The 7162-nt window shown below is 40.7% G+C and overlaps 1 pseudogene; it reads right to left on the reverse strand.

Annotated features, from left to right (window-relative positions):
- Window positions 1–4649: 4649 nt before the first annotated feature.
- Window positions 4650–6325, reverse strand: LOC128662427 (matrix metalloproteinase-15-like; annotated as a pseudogene).
- Window positions 6326–7162: the final 837 nt, after the last annotated feature.

The raw sequence follows: 7162 nt of genomic DNA on the forward strand, positions 1-7162 counted from the left end.
CATATGTAAATAACCCACCATTTCCTGGAGACGATCCAGGGTGGATAGGCTGGTGGAATAGTCAGGGACATCTGGGAGTGGAGTACCTATAAATGTGGGTTGGAGTTGGGTAATGAGAGGGTGTTGCTAGTGGGGAGTAAGGTAGTGGTTAGATTGGGGTGCATGGATAGGGACAGCTAGGAGCTCTGTATGTGTTTTATCTAACAAAAAAAACTTTTATAGAGAGTTTCCATAAGTGTGTATTTATGTATATTTGTGTGTATTCATTTGTATTTATGTGTGTATATATATCGGAAAATGGAGCTGATAGACTTGCTTGACATATATATATGTCAATGCGAATCTGCCCTCCGTGAGTCAACCACCTGAAGGTTCTGTGTAAATAGACAATCCTCACCAAAAACAGGAACCAGACAGGATTTTTTCAAAAACAGGGGTCAAATTTATTGCACCTTAAATAAGCAAACTAATACAAGAACACCTCCAACATCCTGTTCAGAAAAGGCGCCAACATTACATCACATCCGGTTTGTAATATATGACCCGGAAGTACTCAAACCGGTTGCTTCCGGTATGTGCTTACACACTAGTGCAAAATACTATTAAAAAAAACACTTCCTATCATATTGCGTAAATATTAAGTGCTAATATATTGTGTCCCCAGCAGTTGTACTCATTCCCACATACAACATTATGGTATAACATCATTATTGTGTTGAAATAAACTACGGAAGTTTTACAACCACTTCCAGTACAAAATAGTGAACATTAAATATATTGCAAATATTATTGTTACATTAATGCCATTTAGTGCCATAATAATATATTAATAATAATAACTAGTATTTATATAGCACCTTTCTCCCAGTGGGACTCAAAGCGCTTTTTCAGCGCTCGCTCTCGGAATTAACCAAATCGACAGCTGCATAGTAATAGTTGTTATTATTACTCAATTTAATGGCACTCATTTTATCGACCTCGGAAGGATGAAGGGCTGAGTCAGCCCTGGCGGGATTTGAACCTGTGACCTTGGATCTTTTAAACAGGCTTTTTTGTAGTTAAGGCATTTACCAACTGAGCTACCTCACCAGCCATGTAATAACTAACTAATTACAAGTGTTTAGAGAAACCATATTCCATATAGAAAACCACTCAACAGATGCTCAATCCAGTCATCGTGGTTTACTCAGCGTGCGTGTCAAGTAGCCGTCACCGGAAGTTACGTCACTTCCGGTTTCGGTCACAACACGTTACACGTGGTTAACGCCATGCATGGTAAGTTCAAATCCTTATGTACAATTACTGTATTCCCTTTATGTGTGTTTAGCTTTATGATCATGTTGGTGTGAGAGATTGATAAGCATGTGTGTGTGTGTGTATATATACTTGTGAGAATGTGTCATGTGTTATTTGTGTCAGTCTATATATGTATGCAAGCCTGTGTATATATAAGTCTTCAGGTATGTGTGCATGAACGTAAACTCCAAGATATATGTGCAAGTTATTGTGAACATGAATGTATATATATTATCTCCTAGGTGATTGCGTCAGCTTATATGTATGTCTATGTGTGTTATCCTAGCAATGTGTGTGGGTGTGAGTGGGTGTAAGCCAGCACATGTGGGTGAGTGACTGAAAGTTCCTAGATGTATGTGTGAACATACAGATATGTTTTGGTGGCTGGATCCGTAAGGGATAAGCATAATATCTACAGAAATACATGGTCCCCTCTGTTGCTATGTGGGTTACTGCAGAGTTTTTAAATTTAAACCAATTCCAGCTAATTTGTCAATCCTGCTAACTAGCTTATCTAATGGTTTTCAAATAAATGAAACCCCTACACCTTGCTTGAGAACAATTTGGTATTGATATTAAGTTAATTGTTACATTTCAAGATTTGTATCAATTTTCTCTTTTTAACAGCAATAATGTATATCATAATAGAAGTCTATGTGAAATTGGTGCTGCACCTATATGTGTGCTGGTTGTGAAGTAATGGGAAGCACAGGCCCAATAGAAGGACCGGGGGGTGGGGGGGCATCAGAGCTCTGTTAGAGGGAGAGAAGTGTCCCTCTTTGGCAATATAAAATTATATGAAATGATGGGAGGTATGTAAAGGCATTGCTTATGTAGTAAGAGATCTTGCAAAGACATAACTTATATATATGCTTACGCAAAAAAAAGAGATTGCATGTACATGCTTACGTAGATAGAGAACTTGCAAAGACATAGCTTGCATAAGCTTATATAAAAGATAGTTTGAAAAAAACATATCTTGTGTGTGCATATATAGTAACATGACTTAAAAAACCATAGTTTTGTATAAGCTTATAAAGTATAAAAACTCACAAAGAGCATAGCTTAGAATCCATGCTCTCTGCATCTGGGACATCAAAGAAGGCATAAAAAGCTTCCAAAATAACAAAATCAGTAAACCTGTAAAAAGGTAAGGGAGACCCTTTCTGCTATTTTGTATACAGAAAACACGACCTTCTTTTAAGTAAATGAGTCAAATCAACTGCCAGTGCAGTCATACACTATTCAGGATTTACAGCAATTTAGGCTCTCTGCAAAATGCAACATAAACTGCAGCACACACGCTTGTGACTCTGCACTGCACGCTAATCTCTCAGCCCTCCCAAGTAATTGTGCCTGTGCACCACTGGTAATTGTGCCTGTGCACACACCTGACCCTTATCAGCAGGTCCAAACCACAAAACTGGGAAAATATGGTGGTATCCATAGTAATGTATGAAGCTACCAACATTGGAATATCACCTTGCTTTCTTTGCTGTGACATAGCTGGAATCAGAGATTTGATGGAGTACATTATTACTTGTTTTCTCAAGTAAATCTTTATGTGTATTTCCTTGTTTCCAGTTTATCAAGCTTCATACACGTGGGGTGACCTACAGATGAGCAGACATTATACTTTTTTTTTTTTACTGTTAAAAAAAAATCTTTAATAAAAACAAATTACTTAAAACATTCACGTTAAATTATATCGTACAGAGAGTCAGATCTTCCAACACGGCACAGCCCTCTTAAGTGACAGAATTAGTTTTTCCCTCTTGAAAACAGAGAGTTTACAAGAAGAAGAATCCTATCTTGCAGAAGGGAACAGCCCTGGTCTGGCCTTTTACTGATGACTCACCTGAAGCATCATCATTCCAATCAATGCATTGACGATCTCCTACTCATGCCATACTTACTGAGATACCTCAATACTGTTGTCCTTGGTTTCCATTCTCATTATAGCAGCCTGAGTACAGGTAATCAATGTATCACATTAACTTGTTTATGCCTTTCTGTACACGTCATCTTCATTTTTTTTTATCTGCTCCTACCCTGCAATGTCTCCAGTGCAAAATGCATAGCGTAAATATTTAACATTCTCTTTGTTAAAGAAACATTCAGCTGTATTCGCACAGTGCTTGGGCCACACATGAATTAAAGTGAAGGTCAATTTCTGCCATTCGCAATACACAGTTTTAAACCTTATCTTCAAATTATTAAAGTCGCTGAGTTTATATTTATAAATAACTAATCCATTTCAAATAAAACATATATATAAAATACCCCGTTATCGTGATTAGCTCCGCCCCTACCACACTTCCTTACTTCTATGCTGTGACGGCGCATTGCTTCCGACAAACGGACTACGCTCGTGCACAAGTCTCTCTTTGAAATGCGCATGCGTCTCTTCAACTCAATAGCGCATGCGTTTCATTAACCGACGTTACTTTGTATTCAACAATTCTGAGAGGGGAAAAACGCATGCACGTTTCATGAACGAGCATGACCAGGATGACGCGCTGTTTGTTTTAACGCATGCGCATAACATTGAAATGACGAAACAGAAAAGGGGCTGGACGCCACGGGGGCAAACAATAGATTGGATCCAAAAACTGTCAATCAAGAACCGCAGTCTGGCGGGCGGATTATACAAGTGAAACAGAGCCAACAGAAAAGGTTAAAAATAAAACTTTTACTATTATTTGTAAATAATTTGATGAATGAACATCATACTTAATTTAGTGAAGCTATTGAAAAATGATAACCACAACCCCAGACTTGACCTTCACTTTAAATCTACAAAAGCCATCCAAGTACAAAACGTGCCTTGTTATGCCACTGCATAGCACTATTTGTTTGTAGACTATCACAAGAATGACCACAGTAAATATACCCCTGAATTTATTGACTACAGGATGTTGAAGTGACAGTGTAATACCAAGAGAAACATATATATTCCACATTATTTGTGTATTTCCCATATATAGTGCATAACTTGCAAAATACAGAACGTCCATAGTGGTTACTCATGGTTAAAGATCCTAACCCTAGTAAAAACTCTCTATGTGGAGTTACCTTCCTTCATACATTATGTGGAACATGTCCTCTGAACTACAAAAGTGTACCACAGAAATTAATTAAATTATCAGTAATCCAGAAGTGCCTTGTAAAGCACAGTAAATGTAGTGTATTCCTTATTTTACCTTTGATCCAAAACTAAAAGTGGAATGAAGGATGGGAGGACAGGACACACAAAACATTCTGGCACCCTCTGGCTAGCACCACAAAAAAGGTAGTGAGTAAAAAAATTAAATAAAATTAAGTGGGAACAAATGAAATGTTGAGGAAAGAAATCAGACCCACTCCTGTAAGGAGCGTTTGCAATATCGTAAGGCTTTGGGTGGTCCTTTTCAGTGCATTTGAACTATGACGTATATCAATCCCAAGATGCACAGGAGGAGGAGAAGTGGCACTATTACCATGGCAACACTGACCGCACGAGTGTACTCATCAATATGTACCACAATGTCAACATCACGCCCAGTATCTGGGTCCACCCGCCCATCAGTGTCTGTTCCTCTATTTGGGTCTTTGTGGTCCTTATCATCTGGTTTTACATCAGGATTAAAGGGCGGGTGTTCTACATCTGGCCACCGGGGAGCATTGTCTGGATCCTTCAAGATCTCTTCCTGGCAGCCCATGAAATCTTGCAGGATAGATTTGGGGTATCCAGTTTCAGTCTTCAGACTCTGATTATCAAACTTCCAGTACTTTGTGCCCTTGTAGAAGTAGGTGTATGATGTGTCTGAGCTCAGAAAGGCACCTTTCGGGGTGTCAGGGATCCCAGCCCAGACTGTAATAGGTTTGGGGTAACTGGCATCAGCAGAACGAGATTCCTCATTGAAACGCCAGTACATGTCTCCACGAAATAGGTATGTATGCCCTGTAGGTTTCCACCAGATGGCGGTATCCCATATCCAAAAGTAGTCAGTGCTCGTGGGTAACCAGATTCCAGGTTGGCCTCTCGAAAAACCCAATAATTTTCCATCACGTTTCTCGTAGGCAGCAGTAATGTTGGCTGGCAGACCACGCCAGAAGTGTCCTATTGGCATTGGGTAGTTATCTAGGACATGGTTATGTCGTATCCTCCAGAACCATGCTCCATTGAACACAAACATTTCTCCTCGCAGGACACTGACAGCATCAAAATTTCCCTCACAGATGTTGGGGCCATACTGATCAGGGGTGACAGGGTTACAAGGAGGTGGGGCATTGCCAGGTTGCTCTGGTTTACCTCTCGGGGGAGGTTTTGGAGGCCTCTTATCAGGTGTGTCAGGATTTCCTGGAGTAGGGATAGGCGATAAGGTGGTAGGGGCCTGATCCTCATGAACACCATACAGCTGCTGTATCCCACGTCTGTCATCTTCAGGCAGTTGGAAGTTATCAATGTCTATCCACTGTTACAATAGAGCCATAATGGCTGTAGGATTGTTTGAATGCTCAAGCCCTAGAGAGTGTCCAAGCTCATGAACAGCAACCAGGAACAAGTGATTCCCTGAGTGTTCCATGTTTTCTACAGTCCATGGTTCATCTGAGTCAAAATGTACATCTCCTCCCATTCCTGGACCTGGAAAATAGGCATGTGCCAAGAAACCGCCAGGACCATCAAAGGGGGAGCTATCTCCATGTAAACCAGAGGCAAAGAGGACTAGGATGTCAGCATTAGAATGTCGTTGCTGCACAGACTCATATGACAATTCCTGGAAGGTCAATGGTGTTGCACCTGACCACACAGCAAAGGATTGGCGAATGGCGTTCACAGAATTGTGCATGCCCAGCTTGTCTGAGTAGTTCTGGATGCTGAATGTAAGATGCTTCTGGTTCCACTTGCGTCCTGTGTGTGCATAATGTTTCCTCCTTATATTAGATTTCATGCGATTCCCAAATTGATCTGGAACCCCACAACAAGGCCTTTGCATCCATCTGTTCAGAAGACCTGAGACCAGCGACGTGTCCCAGGGAGAGGAGGTCTCAATGGACCTTACTCTCTGGTGTTCTGATCCAGTTCTCCAGTCATTGGGATTCCATAGAATCTCTGCATCTCAGAAATAGCGGAGGACAGTATTTCTGCTGAACGAAGTGTGGACATCTGTCGACTTGTCTGTGGAAGGTATCCATATAACTGCAACCAGGCCTCTGCCTTGGAGTCTCCCTCCATCCCTGTCTGGTGACATCGGCAACATGTATAAAGGAGGCTTCCGGACAGAAACAGCCCAAGCAGCCCTTCATTCACTGCGCCACCCACTGCCATGGTCGGGACTCCTTCTGTCCCATTCTATCATATACGCCCTGTGAAAGATAGTTAACTCAATGAATATAAGGATCACAATTGCAGATCTCATTCCTAACAAAAGTTATGTATGTCTGTAATAACTCCTGCAGGTTGGCGGAGACTGAATGAAACTTATAATATGGCATATATATATATATGTCAAATATAAATAAGTAAGGACATATAAATAAGGACAACTGGCAAATATAACTCAAAAAACTTATACAGAAACTGAGATGTAGTGGTAGTTGTAGAACGTAAAAAGTGAAAACATCATATGTTCAGGCAGATTGTGGCATACATAATAGGATAGTGTAGTTACGGTGAATAGATAAGCACAAGTTCGCAATCAATGTCATAAATATAGCATATGTACATAGAGGCTGTATTAAGATCAAACCTGCTCGGTATTGAGAGATGGAAGAAAAGAGAGCGGGCAGTTGCGGCTGCAGCAGAAGTGAGACTGTCGGCGTGTGACGTCACCGTAACAAATCCGGAAGTTGCTGGGTGTTACAGCAGCGATGAGAAGGCAGT

The sequence above is a fragment of the Bombina bombina genome, chromosome 6 (genome assembly GCF_027579735.1).
Source record: "Bombina bombina isolate aBomBom1 chromosome 6, aBomBom1.pri, whole genome shotgun sequence".
Taxonomy (NCBI): Eukaryota; Metazoa; Chordata; class Amphibia; order Anura; family Bombinatoridae; genus Bombina; species Bombina bombina.